Source organism: Stenella coeruleoalba, assembly GCF_951394435.1.
Source record: "Stenella coeruleoalba genome assembly, chromosome: 5".
Lineage (NCBI taxonomy): Eukaryota > Metazoa > Chordata > Mammalia > Artiodactyla > Delphinidae > Stenella > Stenella coeruleoalba.
Genome location: NC_137150.1, coordinates 91,455,557 through 91,475,400, shown reverse-complemented (window position 1 = coordinate 91,475,400; position 19,844 = coordinate 91,455,557). Strand labels below are relative to the sequence as shown.

Here is a 19,844-nt window from a genome sequence, read left to right as displayed (position 1 = left end):
GGGAAGGAGAAAAAAGTATATGTGTGTGTGTGTGTGCACGTGCTCACATGTATTTAGTTTCAACAAATACTCTCTTTTGAAAAGGAGAAATTCTGTGCACACATTTTGTCACTGTATTTATTTTTTTAATCTCTTGTGTTATAGCACCACGTTTATTACAATTTTGTTGAACCGTGGAGAGGTTATGCAGGTGTGGGGGCAGAGGATATATGGAAAATCTCTGTACCTTCCTCTCAATTTTGCTGTGAAACTTAAACTTCTCTAAAAAATACTGTCTTCATTAAAAACTGTGTTAAATTATATATCTTAACCACATTTGGTGAAAAGTAGAAGTAGATCCTGTTTCTCTTCAGTTATAAAGACGGCAGTGGCCAGCTATGATACAGTAAGAGGTGAACTGCTTTGGGAAAATGGACTAGTGATTATGTCTCTCTGTCTAAATTCAGAACCATATATGTAAAAGAATATTAAATCAGAAACACTGGTGGACTGAGTAATGGGATTTTTTAAATGCTGAAAAGCTGGAAGTAGAGATATAAACACTACTCAGGGTCACCTTAACATTATCTTTTTTGTTACTTGTTTTTCTCAGTGAGGATGTGGCCTTGCTGACACTGAGTATCATTCAAGCACCAAGAAAGCCTAAAGTTTGTAAATATTCCCTTTTAAAGACCATGAATTAAATATAAATTTTACCATTTGCAACAAGGTGGATGGACTTGGAGGGTATTATGCTTAGTGAAATAAGTCAGAGAAAGACAAATACTGTATGATATCACTTATACGTGGAATCTAAAAAATAAAACAAACTAGGGAATATAACAAAAAAGAAACAGACTCACAGATAAAGAGAACCAACTAGTGGTTATCAGTGGGGACGGGGAAGGAGGGAGGGGCACCATAGGGGCAGAGGATTAAGAGGTACAAACTATTATGGATGAAATAAATAAGCTATAAGGATATATTGTACAGCATGGGGAATATAGCCAATATTTTAAAATCACTATAAATGGAGTATAGTTTTTAAAAATTATAAATCACTATGTTGTACACCTAGAACTTTTATAATATTGTAAATCAACTATACATCAATAAAAAAAATTTTTTAAGAAAAAAAGAAAAAGAAGACCATGGCTTTTGTGTAAATTTTTCTTGAATAATGACTAAATCAACAGGTAAAAGAACACTAGATTAATAAGAAATAGAACCTCTTTGTTCCCCAAAGTTCTTTAACTTGCCAAATCCTACGGCCAACTCTCAACTTTTTGCCTTATCCAAGTCTCTGTGACATTGAGTCTGAAAGAGATTGTGTCAGTTGGCATTTATTGTATCTCATTCTCTTATTTTTCTCTTATCTTTCTCTACTCCTTCCAAGTCTCCCTTGCTAGTTTGTACTTCTCTGCTGCTATGCCTCAGTTCTCTTTGTTTCCCTATCTGTACTCCCTCCTGGGGTAATTTCATTCTGTCTCATGTTTTGAAATATAGTATCTAACACAGAATCCCCAAATTGAATCTGAAATCTGTCTAACATCTCCCTTGGACATCTCAAACATAAATGGTCAAACTAGACTCATGTCTTTACATACATCCCTAACTCTTGCCAAGTATTCTCCATCTTGATGAATATTTCCATTAGTCACTTAGTTGCTTAGGCCTAAGAATCATCCTCAATTTATTTCTGTTTTGAATATGCCACATCCAGTTAATCTGTCCCATTACTTTGCTTCATTTCCTTACATTTTTATTGAATCTAGCAAACCTTATCCATTTCCACTGCTACTACCAAAATTCATGACCCCATCATCTATTTTCTTGAGTACAAACTCATTATTGGGCTCCCAGCTTCCATGCCCACTGTCATAGTTCAATCTCCACATACCTTCTGTATGAACATTTTTGGAATGAATGTTTACAACAATCAATGATATTTCACATTTTTATATCTCTTCAACAGGTTCTACATTGGAAGCTGAAAAACCTAGATTCTTTTGTGGAAGCAAAAGCCTTACATAACCTTCCTGCTGCATAACTCTCTGATATAATCTTCCACCATTTTTCTATGTTTCACTATTTTATAGCTACTTTGACATTAATTTTGTGTCTTAAACAATCAAGCTTTTATTTTTGCCTCAGAGTATTTGTACTTGCTGTTCAATTTGCCTGGAATGCTGCTTGCAGATTTTCAGAGGGTTGATCTCTTTTCATTATTCTTATTTCAAATGTAAAATACTCAACAGGAAGTTGACAACAGGGTATTGTTAGCGAAGGGGCCAAAGGGAAAATTGTGTGGTGCTAAACATGGTCCATATCTTGATCTACATGGTGAACATGTAAAAATATATCCCTCCCAAAATATAAAGCAATGCCTAAAAGGTTAGTGATTTTTTATACTTTTTTTGTGTATATTTATACCTCATTAAAAAGCTTTAAAAAGTTAAACTATTCAGAAGTTCCTCATGATCACCTATCCAAACAGCCTGCCCAAGCCCTATCTACCTGAGTCTATCTCATTACTCAGATTTATTTCCTTTATAGAATTTAACATTTACAGAAATAACCTAATCTCTTTAAATGTTTACATTTATTATATGTCTTCCCCATATAGAATGTAAGATATTTAGGACATACATTTTGCTTGTATTTTTCACCATTATATTTCTAGGACCTTAAACAGTACCTGCGACATAGAAGGAGAAAAATAAATATTTGCTCAAATACATTAAAGCAGGGTCTTAGTATATGTTGTTCATTTTGTCACTATACAATATACAAATAACTTACAGAAGGACATCTCCACCTTGGTTAGATTCTAAAGAACTGGTCACAATCCATTAATTCCCTCTGTTCCCTAAAGAAAGAAGGAAAAAACCACTACATGATGCATGCCAGAAGATCTGCATAACATCTCTTTCTTTAAAATTTCTCCTTCTCCTCTTGCTTAGTTTCACTGATTGAAATTCTAGTCATTTTCTTCTGATAATTTTCTTCTTGAAGCCTTTCACAATCCCTCTCTGTCTCAGATAGATATTATCTCTCCTTCTTTTCAATCTCTCTCATAAACATTCTTCTTCCATCCTATCTGTATAGATACTTGGGTCCTGAATGTTTCCAATTTAATAAAAAACTTCTTGAGAGGAGAAAATATCCATGTTTATCTTTTATTCCTCTACTTCCTCATAGTGCTGTGCACACATTATCTTAAATAAATATTTTAATTAAATTTACTCTAAAATATCTCAGGTAGATTAGCAAAAGATAAGATCATTTATGATGAGAAGAAAGTAAATAGGTTAATAGGAAGAAGAGGACTTAATTAGGTAAAGGGGTCATTAGTGCCAAGCCCTCCTGATTCATTTCCTTGTCTACTGTCCCAAATCTTCTAATCAATTTCCCATACCAGACCCTAATAAATCCATAAGCCTACAGCTTAAAATACTTCAGTGAATAAACACTGGCTTCAGAATCAAATAGAAGTTTCTTAAAATGTCATACAACAGTTGGCTTATGCAACCTACACATCATCCCACCACCACCTCCCTATTCATATGTAGCTCAGAATATGTCATGTTCACTTTATGCTTGTAGGGCGCTGCATATGCATAGAGCACTGCTACTTCCCTCTATCTACTTGGATTATTCATTTTATCCTTCAAGACATAATTCAAGTGCTACTTCCTCAAGAAAACTTCCTGATTTTCTTAATTCAATCAGGTGTTCTTCTGCTATGTTAAAATAGTCTTGAGCAAAATCCTACCGTAGGGCTGCCTACTGTAATTCTTTGATTTTTTTAATCTTATTAAGCCAAAAGATTGTAATCCCTCCCTCAGAAAAGGGCTCTGGCTTGTTCACCTCCATATCTCGTAATACCCAGCAGAGTGCTTAGAAATTAATTTGGCGTTAAAAAATCTTCCTGTTAAATAAGTGGGTGAATGAACAAGTGAATGAATGGATGTATAGGTAGATATATTGATGGCTGAATAATGTATTAGTTTGCAAGGACAGTGGGTTTCCCTTTTTTAAAGAACATTATTCTTGGGAACTTGATGCTACTGTTTCTTATACTGATTTTGACAAATAGGAAGTAATATATCTTGGGGATGAAAATACGCTGTGAGGGAGAGTGAACCTAACACGAATGACCTGAGACTAAATAATTAGCTTAGTGGCTCCAGGAGATGAATGTTTAATACACTCAACTGCTTAGTCATTCTTTTTTCATTGTCATTTATCATTGTCATTCTTATAACTGATAGATATTATAGATGCAAAGAAAAAGAGAGAGACATTGTGGCATACTCAATGTCAAAAGCATATTTTGAGCTCATGTCTCAGTGAAGACATTGTCTGATATTAGGTATCTGGATCAGGGCTGCTCCCCTAAACCATGAACTCTTTGCTTTTCTTGGGCATGATGCCAGTTCAACTTGAAGCAAAGTTGAAGTCTGCAGCACTGAAAGCTATTTGGGGCATTGTCCCTGAAAGCCTCACCTGCTATCTGCTGGGCTTGCATAACATTCCACTGGGGCATTCCAGAGAACAGAAATATTAAAGCTGGCCTGTAGCCTAGATGATGACTTATTCATAATATTTCAAAGGGAACTTATTTTGCCAGCAATGCAAAGAAACACATGGCCAACCGTTTTCTAAGTGACCTCTTCTCTTGGAGCTTTGATATTTAGCAGTCTTTAGGCAAGAATTCTCTTTATGAAATGGCTTGCGTATATGTTCTAGTATATCTGAAATGAAAGATCATGGTACAAAATATAATTAAACACTAACTTAATAATGTTCTAAGTGTATAAAATCTAATAATGCTCTAAGAGAGCATATTGAGGCAAGACTAGCAGGGGAATAAGTGGCAAGTGAATAAGTGTGGTAGGAAGGTAGAGAAGAGGGAACGATATTTCTGGAAAGATCTATTGCAGAATAATTCAGACACAGAACACAGGATCTCACGGCATTGGCAGCCGTCAGAAACTGGTCTTCAGCAGTCAAAACAGCATGATTTCACTGATTATCTGTCCCATAAGACTTGAGGACAGGCTGTCATTTTATGGTACAGAACAAGAGTGTGTTATGGCTTTGATGCCTCTTATTACATGGGGAAGCCATTTTGAATTCAAGATCCAAACAAGAAGAGAGTCTCACTGACAAAAATGTTTGAATGATTTTTTTGTGACCCCTCTTCCATTTCACAAGAACACTGGATGCAACAACTCAGGTCAGAGTAAAAACTTTCCATGGTAACTTCCCAGGTTAATCAGAAAATTAACTCAAAAAAAAAAAAAAATCTACAAGCAAAAAGTGGACATCTCAGCATGGGACAAGAACAATATAAAACCTGCAGAACTGGATCTAACTGGGCTACATCCCTTAGTTACACTGAAAGTTACCATCAGTTCCTGGTGGAAGAGATCTGGGGAATGATGTGTAAACTCATAATAGTTTTTGTATCTGTAGAATTGAGCTGATTTTAATCTTTCTTACAAGTGTAAATTTAGACATCAGTATCAACAAACTCTTTTGGCAACTCCACGAAAGCTTGCATTAAAGACAAATTAAAAATGTCCTGTTATTATATATGTTGTACGTAGGTGTTCTAAAAGGGTTGTACATATATGATAATTGGAAATAAAGTTCTGTTGTCCAATGTGGACAAACTTAAGGTGAAGCCTTGTGTTAAGGAATAAATGAGTTAAAATACGTAAGAGTCAAAGTGCCTCATCCATAATATGAGTCATTCCTGCTTTGATGGTTATTATACAGTTTTGTCTTGAATCTTCTTTGTGTCTAGATATGATTTATATAAAATGGGAATAATTAAATTCCTTTGTGATTTAATTTATAAAAATATATTTATATATTGTCATTTCACACATATTAGCTCAAGAAATAATGACCATTTGGGGGAACAACTGCCAGTCTGTTATTCAGAAAAGGACAATATTTATTGAGCTACCATTATGTGTGATGTATCATGATATATACCACAAATAGAAAGAGAGAAGCTACCTATTTCAACCTTTCAAGGATTTATAGTGAAAAGGACAAATTATTAACTCCCATTTTACAAAAATAATTGAAGCTCTGGGAGATTATGTTGCTCAATCTCACATAAAGATAATAATAACAAAGAACATTCAACTACAAAACTCCTCTGGAAACTAGAAGGATGGGTTTTGCTTTAACAAGAGAAGGAAAATGTGCTTTGCTGAGCAAGGAAGGGGATGTGGAAGAGCATAAAGAGAGCACGTGGAAGAGCATAAAGAGAGCACAGGGAAGGAAATAATGACCTTTTGGGAGAAACTGAAATCGCAGCATTACCCTCATATATGCTATTGTTCTAGGATTTCTTCTCCTTCCTTCTTCCTTTTTATTAAAAAAATAAATTTTTTAAATAAAAATTTTAAAATAAATTAAAAGAGCAGATCATTTTTTCTCTAATTTTATCCCTGTCATTTTCTGAAAAAACTACAAGGTTTGATGAAAACGAACACTGCATGAAGGCAAAAAACAGATTAGTTCATAAGGAGGAAGCAATCACCCTGGTTCCCTCTTTTGAAATAGTTTTTTTTAATCATCAGTAATGGAATTTCGTTTTGTCCTAAAAGCCATTCTTCCAGTAACATTTAAGAAAAAACAATATGAACTCAATACTAACTGTGGGTTCACTGCTGTACTTTTGGTCCATAATGTTTGAAGCATCAATTATCTCTTTTGTGAGAAAAAGAGTGAATTTATGACCCATGACAGCAAAGACAATCATTTTTCTTTCACAGCCATCTGCACAAATTGTATTTCCTTTACTGGATCCTTTAATTGTGCTTCTTAATCAGATGTTCAAACCCTTAAATTCTCTCAAGCTCCCCGCTCTCTTTTGCACCCCCTCCTGCCCTTCCCCAAGAGGCAATCAATAATCACTAGAGTATGTGCCTTTTCTTTGTAAAACTGTTAATGCTAAAATCTCCAGTAAGACCTTCTGATTATTGTGCTCTGCAGGTGGCCTTTCCTGTTTCTTGTCCTTTCCCAAAACATCCTCTAAGCAACTTATGCTAATTAACTATAGCCTAAAAGATAAAACTTCAAATTATGCTTTACAGAAAAGAACCTTCATAATTGTCCAAAGGAAAAAAGGCATTAGCATCAAGTTTCTTTTAGAATTTCATATTTTCAAAAAAACAATATCTTAATGTTAAATTAAGTCCTTAAATAGAGATCTTGTTGCATTACCAATGTGACTGAGTTAAAAACCTGTTCATATAACTTTTTTCTAAATTAATTACATAAAGAAATGGGTTCCAGGAGTCTGGGAAGATGGCGGAAGAGTAAGACGTGGAGATCACCTTCCTCCCCACAGATACACCAGAAATACATCTACACGTGGAACAACTCCTACAGAACACCTACTGAACGCTGGCAGAAGACCTCAGACCTCCCAAAAGGCAAGAAACTCCCCACATACCTGGGTAGGGCAAAAGAAAAAAAAAGAAAAAACAGAGACAAAAGAATAGGGACGGCACCTGCACCAGTGGGAGGGAGCTGTGAAGGAGGAAAAGTTTCCACACACTAGGAAGCCCCTTCGCGGGCGGAGACTGCGGGGGGCGGAGGGGGGAGCTTTGGAGCCGCGGAGGAGTGCACAGCAACGGGTGCGGAGGGCAAAGCGGGGAGATTCCCGCACAGAGGATCGGTGCCGAGCGGCACTCACCAGCCCGAGAGGCTTGTCTGCTCACCCGCCGGGGCGGGCGGGGCTGCGAGCTGAGGCCGGAGCGCAGGGAGAGGACTGGGGTTGGCGGCTTGAACATAGCCTGAAGGGGTTAGTGCACCACGGCTAGCTGGGAGGGAGTCCGGGGAAAAGTCTGCACCTGCCGAAGAGGCAAGAGACTTTTTCTTCCCTCTTTGTTTCCTGGTGCGTGAGGAGAGGGGTTTAAGAACGCTGCTTAAAGGAGCTCCAGAGACGGGCGCGAGCCGCGGCTAACAGCGCGAACCCCAGAGACGGGCGCGAGCCGCGGCTGAAAGTGCCGACCCCAGAGACGGGCGCGAGCCGCGGCTGAAAGCGCGGACCCCAGAGACGGGCGCGAGCCGCGGCTGAAAGCGCGGACCTCAGAGACGGGCGGGAGACGATAAGGCTGCTGCTGCCGCCACCGAGGGGCCTGTGTGCGAGCACAGGTCACTATCCACACCCCTCTTCCGCGGAGCCTGTGCAGCCCGCCACTGCCAGGTTCCCGGGATCCAGGGACAACTTCCCCGGGAGAACGCACAGCGGGCCTCAGGCTGGTGCAAAGTCACGCCGGCCTTTGCCGCCCGCCCCGCACGCCGTGCCCCTCCCGCCCCGCTGGCCTGAGTGCGCCAGAGCCCCCGAATCAGCGGCTCTTTTAACCCCGCCCTGTCTGAGCAAAAAACAGACGCCCTCCAGCGACCTACACGCAGTGGCAGGGCCAAATGCAAAGCTGAGCCCCTGGAAGCTGTGAGAACAAAGAAGAGAAAGGGAAATCTCTCCCAGCAGCCTCAGAAGCAGCGGATTAAAGCTCCACAATCAACTTGATATACCCTGCATCTGTGGAATACCTGAATAGACAACCAATCATCCCAAATTAAGGAAGTGGACTTTAGGAGCAAGATCTATGATTTTTTTCCCTTTTCCTCTTTTTGTGAATGTATATGTGTATGCTTCTGTGTGAGATCTTGTCTGTATAGTCTTGCTTCCACCATTTGTCCTAGGGTTCTATCCGTCCATGGTTTTTTTTTTAAAATTTTTTTCTTAATAATCAATTTTAATTTTAATAACGTTATTATACTTTACCTTTGTTCTTTCTTTCTTTCTTTCTTTCCTTCCTTCCTTCCCTCCTTTAGACAACGAATCATCCCAAATTGAGGAGGTGGTCTCTGAGAGCAAGATTTATGATTTTTCCCCCCTTTACCTCTTTTAGTGAGGGTGTATGTGTATGCTTCTGTGTAAGATTTTGTCTGTATAGCTTTGCTTCCAACATTTGTCCTAAGGTTCTATCCGTCCCTTTTTTTTTTCCCTAAATAAGAATTTTTTAATTCAATAATTTTATTATACTTTATTTTATTTTTACTGTATCCTCTTTCTTTGTCTTTTTTCCTTCTTTCCCTCCTTCCTTCCTTCCTCCCTCCCTCCCTCCTTTCTTTCCTTCTTTGCTTCTTTCTTTCTTCCTTCCTTCCTTCCCTCCTTTCCTTCTTCCTTTCCTCATACTTCTACTAATTCCCTCTACTTTTTCTCCCTTTTATTCTGAGCCGTGTGGATGAAAAGCTCTTGGTGCTCCAGCCAGGAGTCAGGGCTCTGCCTCTGAGGTAGGAGAGCCAACTTCAGGACACTGGTCAACAAGAGACCTCCCAGCTCCACATAATATCAAACGGCGAAAATCTCCCAGAGACCTCCATTTTAACACCAGCACCCAGCTTCACTCAACGACCAGCAAGCCACAGTGCTGGACAACCTATGCCAAACAACTAGAAAGACAGGAACACAACCCCACCCATTAGCACAGAGGCTGCCTAAAATAATAATAAGGCCACAGACACCCCAAACACACCACCAGACGTGAACCTGCCCACTAGAGAGACAAGATCCAGCCTCATCCACCACAACACAGGCACTAGTCCCCTCCACCAGGAAACCTACACAACCCACTGAACCAACCTTAGCCACTGGGGACAGACATCAAAAACAGCAGGAACTACGAACCTGCAGCCTGCAAAAAGGAGACCCCAAACACAGTAAGATAAGCAAAATGAGAAGACAGAAAAACACACAGCAGATAAAGGAGCAAGATAAAAATGCACCAGACCTAACAAATGAAGAGGAAATAGGCAGCTTACCTGAAAAAGAATTCAGAATAATGATAGTAAGGATGATCCGAAATCTTGGAGATAGAATGGACAATACAATGGACAAAATGCAAGAATCAGTTAACAAGGACCTAGAAGAACTAAAGATGAAACAAGCAATGATGAACAACACAATAAATGAAATTAAAAGTACTCTAGATGGGATCAATAGCAGAATAACTGAGGCAGAAGAACGGATAAGTGACCTGGAAGATAAAATAGTGGAAATAACTACTGCAGAGCAGAATAAAGAAAAAAGAATGAAAAGAACTGAGGACAGTCTCAGAGACCTCTGGGACAACATTAAAGGCACCAACATTCGAATTATAGGGGTTCCAGAAGAAGAAGAGAAAAAGAAAGGGACTGAGAAGATATTTGAAGAGATTATAGTTGAAAACTTCCCTAATATGGGAAAGGAAATAGTTAATCAAGTCCAGGAAGCACAGAGAGTCCCATACAGGATAAATACAAGGAGAAATACGCCAAGACACATATTAATCAAACTGTCAAAAATTAAATACAAAGAAAGCATATTAAAAGCAGCAAGGGAAAAACAACAAATAACACATAAAGGAATCCCCATAAGGTTAACAGCTGATCTCTCAGCAGAAACCCTACAAGCCAGAAGGGAGTGGCAGGACATACTGAAAGTGATGAAGGAGAAAAACCTGCAGCCAAGACTACTCTACCCAGCAAGGATCTCATTCAGATTTGATGGGGAAATTAAAACCTTTACAGACAAGCAAAAGCTGAGAGAGTTCAGCACCACCAAACAAGCTTTACAACAAATGCTAAAGGATCTTCTCTAGGCAAGAAACACAAGAGAAGGAAAAGACCTATAATAACGAACCCAAAACAATTTAGAAAATGGGAATAGGAACATACATATCGATAATTACCTTAAATGTAAATGGACTAAATGCTCCCACCAAAAGACACAGATTAGCTGAATGGATACAAAAACAAGACCCATATATATGCTGTCTACAAGAGACCCACTTCAGACCTAGAGACACATACAGACTGAAAGTAAGGGGACGGAAAAAGATATTCCATGCAAATGGAAACCAAAAGAAAGCTGGAGTAGCAATTCTCATATCAGACAAAATAGACTTTAAAATAAGGACTATTAAAAGAGACAAAGAAGGACACTACATAATGATCAAGGGATCGATCCAAGAAGAAGATATAACAATTGTAAATATTTATGCACCCAACAGAGGAGCACCTCAATACATAAGGCAAATACTAACAGCCATAAAAGGGGAAATTGACAGTAACACATTCATAGTAGGGGACTTAAACACTCCACTTTCACCTATGGACAGATCATCCAAAATGAAAATAAATAAGGAAACACAAGCTTTAAATGATACATTAAACAAGATGGACTTAATTGATATTTATAGGACACTCCATCCAAAAACAACAGAATACACATTTTTCTCAAGTGCTCATGGAACATTCTCCAGGATAGATCATATCTTGGGTCACAAATCAAGCCTTGGTAAATTTAAGAAAATTGAAATTGTATCAAGTATCTTCTCTGACCACAATGCCATGAGACTAGATATCAATTACAGGAAAAGATCTGTAAAAAATACAAACACATGGAGGCTAAACAATACACTACTTAATAATGACGTGATCACTGAAGAAATCAAAGAGGAAATCAAAAAATACCTAGAAACAAATGACAATGGAGACACAACGACCCAAAACTTGTGGGATGCAGCAAAAGCCGTTCTAAGGGGGAAGTTTATAGCAATACAAGCCCACCTTAAGATGCAGGAAACATCTCGAATAAACAACCTAACCTTGCACCTCAAGCAATTAGAGAAAGAAGAACAAAAAAACCCCAAAGCTAGCAGAAGGAAAGAAATCATAAAAATCAGATCAGAAATAAATGAAAAAGAAATGAAGGAAACAATAGCAAAGATCAATAAAACTAAAAGCTGGTTCTTTGAGAAGATAAACAAAATAGATAAACCACTAGCCAGACTCATCAAGAAAAAAAGGGAGAAGACTCAAATCAATAGAATTAGAAATGAAAAAGGAGAGGTAACAACTGACACTGCAGAAATAAAAGAGATCATGAGAGATTACTACAAGCAACTCTATGCCAATAAAATGGACAATCTGGAAGAAATGGACAAATTCTTAGAAATGCACAACCTGCCAAGACTGAATCAGGAAGAAATAGAAAATATGAACAGACCAATCACAAGCACTGAAATTGAAACTGTGATTAAAAATCTTCCAACAAAGAAAAGCCCTGGACCAGATGGCTTCACAGGTGAATTCTATCAAACATTTAGAGAAGAGCTAACACCTATCCTTCTCAAACTCTTCCAAAATATAGCAGAGGGAGGAACACTCCCAAACTGCTTCTACGAGGCCACCATCACCTTGATACCAAAACCAGACAAGGATGTCACAAAGAAAGAAAACTACAGGCCAATATCACTGATGAACACAGATGCAAAAATCCTCAACAAAATACTAGCAAACAGAATCCAACAGCACATTAAAAGGATCATACACCATGATCAAGTGGGGTTTATTCCAGGAATGCAAGGATTCTTCAATATACGCAAATCTATCAATGTGATAAACCATATTAACAAATTGAAGAAGAAAAACCACATGATCATCTCAATAGATGCAGAGAAAGCTTTTGACAAAATTCAACACCCATTTATGATAAAAACCCTGCAGAAAGTAGGCATAGAGGGAACTTTCCTCAACATAATAAAGGCCATATATGACAAGCCCACAGCAAACATCATCCTCAATGGTGAAAAACTGAAAGCATTTCCACTAAGATCAGGAACAAGACAAGGTTGCCCACTCTCACCACTCTTATTCAACATAGTTTTGGAAGTTTTAGCCACAGCAATCAGAGAAGAAAAGGAAATAAAAGGAATCCAAATCGGAAAAGAAGAAGAAAAGCTGTCACTGTTTGCAGATGACATGATCCTATACATAGAGAATCCTAAAGATGCTACCAGAAAACTACTAGAGCTAATCAATGAATTTGGTAAAGTGGCAGGATACAAAATTAATGCACAGAAATCTCTGGCATTCCTATATACTAATGATGAAAAATCTGAAAGTGAAATCAAGAAAACACTCCCATTTACCATTGTAACAAAAAGAATAAAATATCTAGGAATAAACCTACCTAAGGAGACAAAAGACCTGTATGCAGAAAATTATAAGACACTGATGAAAGAAATTAAAGATGATACAAATAGATGGAGAGATATACCATGTTCTTGGATTGGAAGAATCAACATTGTGAAAATGACTCTACTACCCAAAGCAATCTACAGATTGAATGCAATCCCTATCAAACTACCACTGGCATTTTTCACAGAACTAGAACAAAAAATTTTGCAATTTGTATGGAAACACAAAAGACCCCGAATAGCCAAAGCAATCTTGAGAACGAAAAAAGGAACTGGAGGAATCAGGCTCCCTGACTTCAGACTATACTACAAAGCTACAGTTATCAAGACGGTATGGTACTGGCACAAAAAGAGAAAGATAGATCAATGGAACAGGATAGAAAGCCCAGAGATAAACCCATGCACATATGGACACCTTATCTTTGATAAAGGTGGCAGGAATGTATAGTGGAGAAAGGACAGCCTCTTCAATAAGTGGTGCTGGGAAAACTGGACAGGTACATGTAAAAGTATGAGATTAGATCACTCCCTAACACCATACACAAAAATAAGCTCAAAATGGATTAAAGACCTAAATATAAGGCCAGAAACTATCAAACTCTTAGAGGAAAACACAGGCAGAACACTCTATGACATAAATCACAGCAAGATCCTTTCTGACCCACCTCCTAGAGTAATGGAAATAAAAACAAAAATAAACAAATGGGACCTAATGAAACTTCAAAGTTTTTGCACAGCAAAGGAAACCATAAACAAGACCAAAAGACAACCCTCAGAATGGGAAAAAATATTTGCAAATGAAGCAACCGACAAAGGATTAATCTCCAAAATTTACAAGCAGCTCATGCAGCTCAATAACAAAAAAACAAACAACCCAATCCAAAAATGGGCAGAAGACCTAAATAGACATTTCTCCAAAGAAGATATACAGACTGCCAACAAACCCATGAAAGAATGCTCAACATCACTAATCATTAGAGAAATGCAAATCAAAACTACAATGAGATATCATCTAACACCAGTCAGAATGGCCATCATCAAAAAATCTAGAAACAATAAATGCTGGAGAGGGTGTGGAGAAAAGGGAACACTCTTGCACTGCTGGTGGGAATGTGAATTGGTTCAGCCACTATGGAGAACAGTATGGAGGTTCCTTAAAAAGCTACAGATAGAACTACCATATGACCCAGCAATCCCACTACTGGGCGTATACCCTGAGAAAACCGAAATTCAAAAAGAGTCATGTACCAAAATGTTCATTGCAGCTCTTTTTACAATAGCCCGGAGATGGAAACAACCTAAGTGCCCATCATCAGACGAATGGATAAAGAAGATGTGGCACATATATACAATGGAATATTACTCAGCCATAAAAAGAAACGAAATTGAGCTATTTGTAATGAGGTGGATAGACCTAGAGTCTGTCATACAGAGTGAAGTAAGTCAGAAAGAAAAAGAGAAATACCGTATGCTAACACATATATATGGAATTTAAGAAAAAAAAATGTCATGAAGAACCTAGAGGTAAGGCAGGAATAAAGACGCAGACCTCCTAGAGAAGGGACTTGAGGGTATGGGGAGGGGGAAGGGTGAGCTGTGACAGGGCGAGAGAGAGTCATGGACATATACACACTAACAAACGTAGTAAGGTAGATAGCTAGTTGGAAGCAGCCGCATGGCACAGGGAGATTGGCTTGGTGCTTTGTGACAGCCTGGAGGGGTGGGATAGGGAGGGTGGGAGGGAGGGAGACGCAAGAGGGAAGAGATATGGGAACATATGTATATGTATAACTGATTCACTTTGTTATAAAGCAGAAACTAACACACCATTGTAAAGCAATTATACACCAATAAAGATGTTAAAAAAAAAAAAAAAAAAAAAAAAAGAAATGGGTTCCAAAGTGGTGTATTGGGATGTAGGATGAAAACAATAGAGCTTCTCTTTCTACTTATTTATTTTTAAAAAATATTTAATTTATTCTTAATATACATATTGGTACTCACTCCACTTGGTCGTCACAATGATATATGCATAATTCTGAGGGAAACATGGGGATAACACTAATGTAGTTAATTTTATAGAAACAAGACCTTTAAGTAGTAAAATCTTTACAAAACTTTGTAATGTTATCAAGTGTGATTATGAAAATATTCTGTAGCTCATGAATTTTCATAAGCTAACTCACAGCAAAGACCATAAAATAGTTGTTAAATTTAGACATTAAATAAATTTTTTTCTTTTACAAAAAGATGAAAATTTCAAATTTTTAACCTTTACCATAGCAAGCAGCTATGGGTAGGAATCTATTAAAAACATACTTAATTTGTGCCTTTAAGATAAAGGAAAATATTGCTGCATCACAAAATGTTAAACCAAAATTTTCAAAATTATTGAAAAGTATTCCACTGCTAATTGTATTATTTAGTAAAAACATAGGGGTCTTTTGTTACTTTAATAAATAAAATTTAAAAGTATTTTTGAAATAGCATTTAGTTGTTTTTATCCTTATTAATATTTTCTTTATTTCTAATAAACATGAAAATAACTTTACATGTGTAGATATATAGCAATGAGGAGTAATTATTTTTGATTGATAAGGTTGTATAATCACAAAAATGTAAAGGAAAAATATGAACAGAAGATATAAAATTTATCAACTCTAAATCTCCCCTTTTTCATAGATTAAAAGACACCAGGAGTTAATTTACCGGCCCAGCTCCCCAAAGCTTCTTAAGTGCAGGTCGGTCTAAAACTCAAGTGTCTTGATATCTAAACCTCAGTCTACTCAGAATGCCACCCACCAGCCTGTATGATGTGGCTTTTCTTCCTTTCCAAACTTATCCCTTAATATCCTAGGCATACTGAGCTGTTCGCAGTACCCAGTATACTCCATGAACTCTCTTCCCATATCTTTGTGCCTGCCATTTTGTTTTTTCAATCTCACATGCCCTTCTCCAAAACCCTTGCTGTTCTTCCTAACTTATCTTTCAAAGATTCATCTCAGGCATTACCTCTTTCAGAATATAAAAAGATCTACATGATGAAAAAACAAAAAGAAGTTTTAGCAATAATGTCTACACTCTCATTTTATAAGTAAACAAAGACTCAGATAAGTGATGTGCCCAATGTGACCCAGTAATCTGGTACCATAATCCAGGGGTCTTTCTACTGCTCCTCTCTAGTTTCCAACTGTGATAAAATGGATGACCAATAAAAATTACTGGTCTAATTACTGACTATTTTATACCCAGCTATTTATTACAAATGCCTTAGCATTATTCGTACCTAAAATTAATTATGGAAGAGAAAACATTAGCTTATTTTCTAATTAGCTCTTAAAGTACTAATAATCAGAAATGTTTTATTTTCATGCCTTATTAAATATTTCTTACAACATCTTTAAAGTGTGATTTATATCTATCCTATTATTTATACTGGAGCAAAGCAAAGATATTAAAAGGATATATTTAGTAACTCAGGGTAGACCTGAATAAGTACAAGGGGGTATTTTGTAAGTGAAATGGAGCTTAAATCCCCTATCATAGGACAAATATGGGATTAGGTTTCTTTTACTGAGCATATCAGAAGTATTTTTTACTGGATGGGGCTTTGAAATGGGGGATTTCAAAATGCAACTAAATTTTGGAGAAGATTTGCCAAGGTAAGAAAAGTTCCAGTTTTGAGTTCCAGGGAGATATGTGTGTTTTTCCCAATTATACCTCCTCCTATTTCTTCTTTAACTACTAGTCAGTTGGAGTTTGATCTTCCAAAGTTTAGAGCTAGTACTTTGATTAAAATATGCTTTTGTTAAAGTTCTAATTTGGTGTTTCATTTTGTTAGGTAAATATAATTAAATATGTTAAAATTATGACGTGTAAAATAATAATAGCTAGATAGTAAGCACAAGAAGTTAGCCACACAGTAGGCTTATGGTTAGATGACTTTTATCTATATAATTGAACTCAGCTTATTTTAGAACTTCTCATTTTGCTCAATACCTCTTATCTTATTTTTAGGTAATCAGTTCAGTTTTTATGTTAGGTACTTACGTAACTAGTCAGTCAATTATGGATCTTCCTCAGTAGTCTTCTCTTTTCTTTTTTCCTTCTCTTTGAAGTGATCTAAGTTTGATGAGCAGGGTTAGGGTGGCTTATTTATTGCCCTGGCATCATGGGGAATTTTTTTCTACCATTATTCTTCATCTGCTTTGGCCTACACTGAGAGTAACTCATTCTTCTTGGTCTGCGGCATTGTATGCTGGCGTCTATCGCTAATGTCCATGATCGGCCCATGACCTCTGGTATCCAGGTCTAGGACTCATTGTGCTTCCATGTATATCTTTGGTTAGGCTCACTTGTTCTCAGCCAGAACCATACTCTCTAACTGGACCTAGGGAACTTTCATAGACACTCCCAGATAGTGATGGAATGCAAGGACCCTACAAATCTGACTTTAAGCCCATTCCCTTTGGCTCCACCCATGTCCATTGCTACGATAACCACTCAGGATTCAGTCTGGACATGGGATCACTCTAAGAGAATCTAATATCTCACACTATCGCCTAGAAAGGGAGACATGTCTGTCTTAGACCCCACTAAACTTACTCTCACACCCACCTTTTGCAATCTGCCCTACAGAAGATGTTAGATCCTTTCCAAAGGACTCAAGAAGCATCTAAAGTTCTAGCCATATCTTTTCTAAATCTCTCCCTCTCTCTCCATCTGATTAGTTCTATTGTTTTCTCCATTTACTATAGCAGGAAAATGCGCTCTTATATAATTCATAGATTTCATTTGTGATGTGGTATAGGTATAATCTTTCTGTTCTGAGCTCACTAGTTTTTTAACATAATAGAACCCAAATCCTTTTGTCTACAAAAATTCTAGTATTTGCTATAGAGACTCAATTCTATCCCAAGACAGTTCTATATTTTAAAAATGTGTTCAGAAATTCAATAGACTCCTTTGTTTTATTCTGTGTCAACTCTTTCCCAGAATAAATAAATGCCACTGAGTCACTGGGCAAATGGCCTCAGGACAATGAGAAAATTTTTGATCTCTGTAAGAAAATTTAAAACTCTGTTATCATCTCAAAATATTATTAAATTAAATCTTCGATTCATTTGCAAATTTAATATTCTCTTGGCAAGTAAAATACATATTTTCTGGGTGGAGACAGAGTCTGCCCAACTATATCAATTATTGCCAGAAACAATAAACCTGATATTTTGTCAGAAATAATACTAACCTTTAATCCCAAACAGTCCTCGTACCTTGTGTTCACACCAAGTAAGATAGAATATTTAGAATGCTACTGTTGTGGGATCTGACTAAACCAGGTATAAGACAACTGAGTTAGTGGGTAAGGTTTTTAACATTTCAGGCAGAGACATATTCTGATCTGTAATTTATCCAAATCTAGGTAATAGTATGCTTGACAATGTACGTGAGTATTCTATCCTTAAAACTTAAATTATGTTCTATTCTTAAAACAGAATAACAAATTCCATTACAGCCAAATGCTATCACATGAAACTTTCAAAAGTGTACTTATTGGGCTTCCCTGGTGGTGCAGTGGTTGAGAGTCCGCCTGCCAATGCAGCGGACACGGGTTCGTGCCCCGGTCCGGGAGGATCCCACATGCCGCGGAGAGGCTGGGCCCCTCAGCCATGGCCGCTGAGTCTGCGCGTCCGGAGCCTGTGCTCCGCAACGGGACAGGCCGCAACAGTGAGATGCCAGCGTACCGCCAAAAAAAAAAAAAGAAAAAAAAGAAAAGTGTACTTATTAAATATGGTTGGCCAAAAAGTTCGTTCGTATTTTTCCATACGCTCACTCTAGCAGTGCTTAGTTTAACTTCATTTGAAACAATTTTGTTAGATTCTATTGTGACAGCTGTCATATCAGCGTGCACTAAAAAAAAAAAAAAAATCAAAATTGGTGAATTTTTGCGTGGCCATTTTAATATTGAAGATGGAAGAAAAAAAGCAACATTTTCAGCATATTATGCTTTATTATTTCAAGAAAGGTAAAAACACAACTGAAACGCAAAAAAAAGATTTTTTTTGCAGTGTATGGAGAAGGTGCTGTGACTGATCAAACATGTCAAAAGTGGTTTGAGAAGTTTCGTGCTGGAGATTTCTTGCTGGATGATGTTCCACGGTTAGGTAGACCAGTTGAAGTTGATAGTGATCAAATAGACACTAACTGAGTACAATCAATGTTATACCACGCAGGAGATAGCTGACATACTCAGAATATCCAAATCAAGTGTTGAAAATTATTTGCACCAGCTTGGTTATGTGAATCGCTTTGATGTTTGGGTTCCACGTAAGTTAAGCGAAAAAACCTTCTTGACCGTATTTCTGCATGCGATTCTCTACTTAAATGTAACAAAAATGTTCAATTCTTAAAACAAGTTGTGATGGGCAATGAAAAGTGGATATTGTACAATAATGTGGAATGCAAGAGATCGTGGGGCAAGTGAAATGAACCACCACCAACCACACCAAAAGCCGGTCTTCATCCAAAGAAGGTGATATTGTGTATATGGTGGGATTGGAAGGGAGTCCTCTATTATGAGCTCCTTCCGGAAAACTCAACGATTAATTCCAACAAGTACTGCTCCCGATTAGACCAACTGAAAGCAGCAGTCAGTGAAAAGCGTCCGGAATTAGTCAACAGAAAATGCATAATCTTTCATCAGGATAACGCAAGACCTCATGTTTCTTTGATGACCAGACAAAAACTGTTACAGCTTGGCAGGGAAGTTCTGATTCATTCGCCATATTCTCCAGACATTGCACC

The 19,844-nt window shown here is 37.5% G+C and overlaps 1 protein-coding gene across 1 annotated transcript in view; it reads right to left on the bottom strand.

Moving 5' to 3' along the window:
• LOC307186477 (zinc finger MYM-type protein 6-like) overlaps positions 1-19,844 on the bottom strand; it is a 1,023,730-nt gene that overhangs the window by 211,175 nt on the left and 792,711 nt on the right. The window lies entirely within an intron of this gene.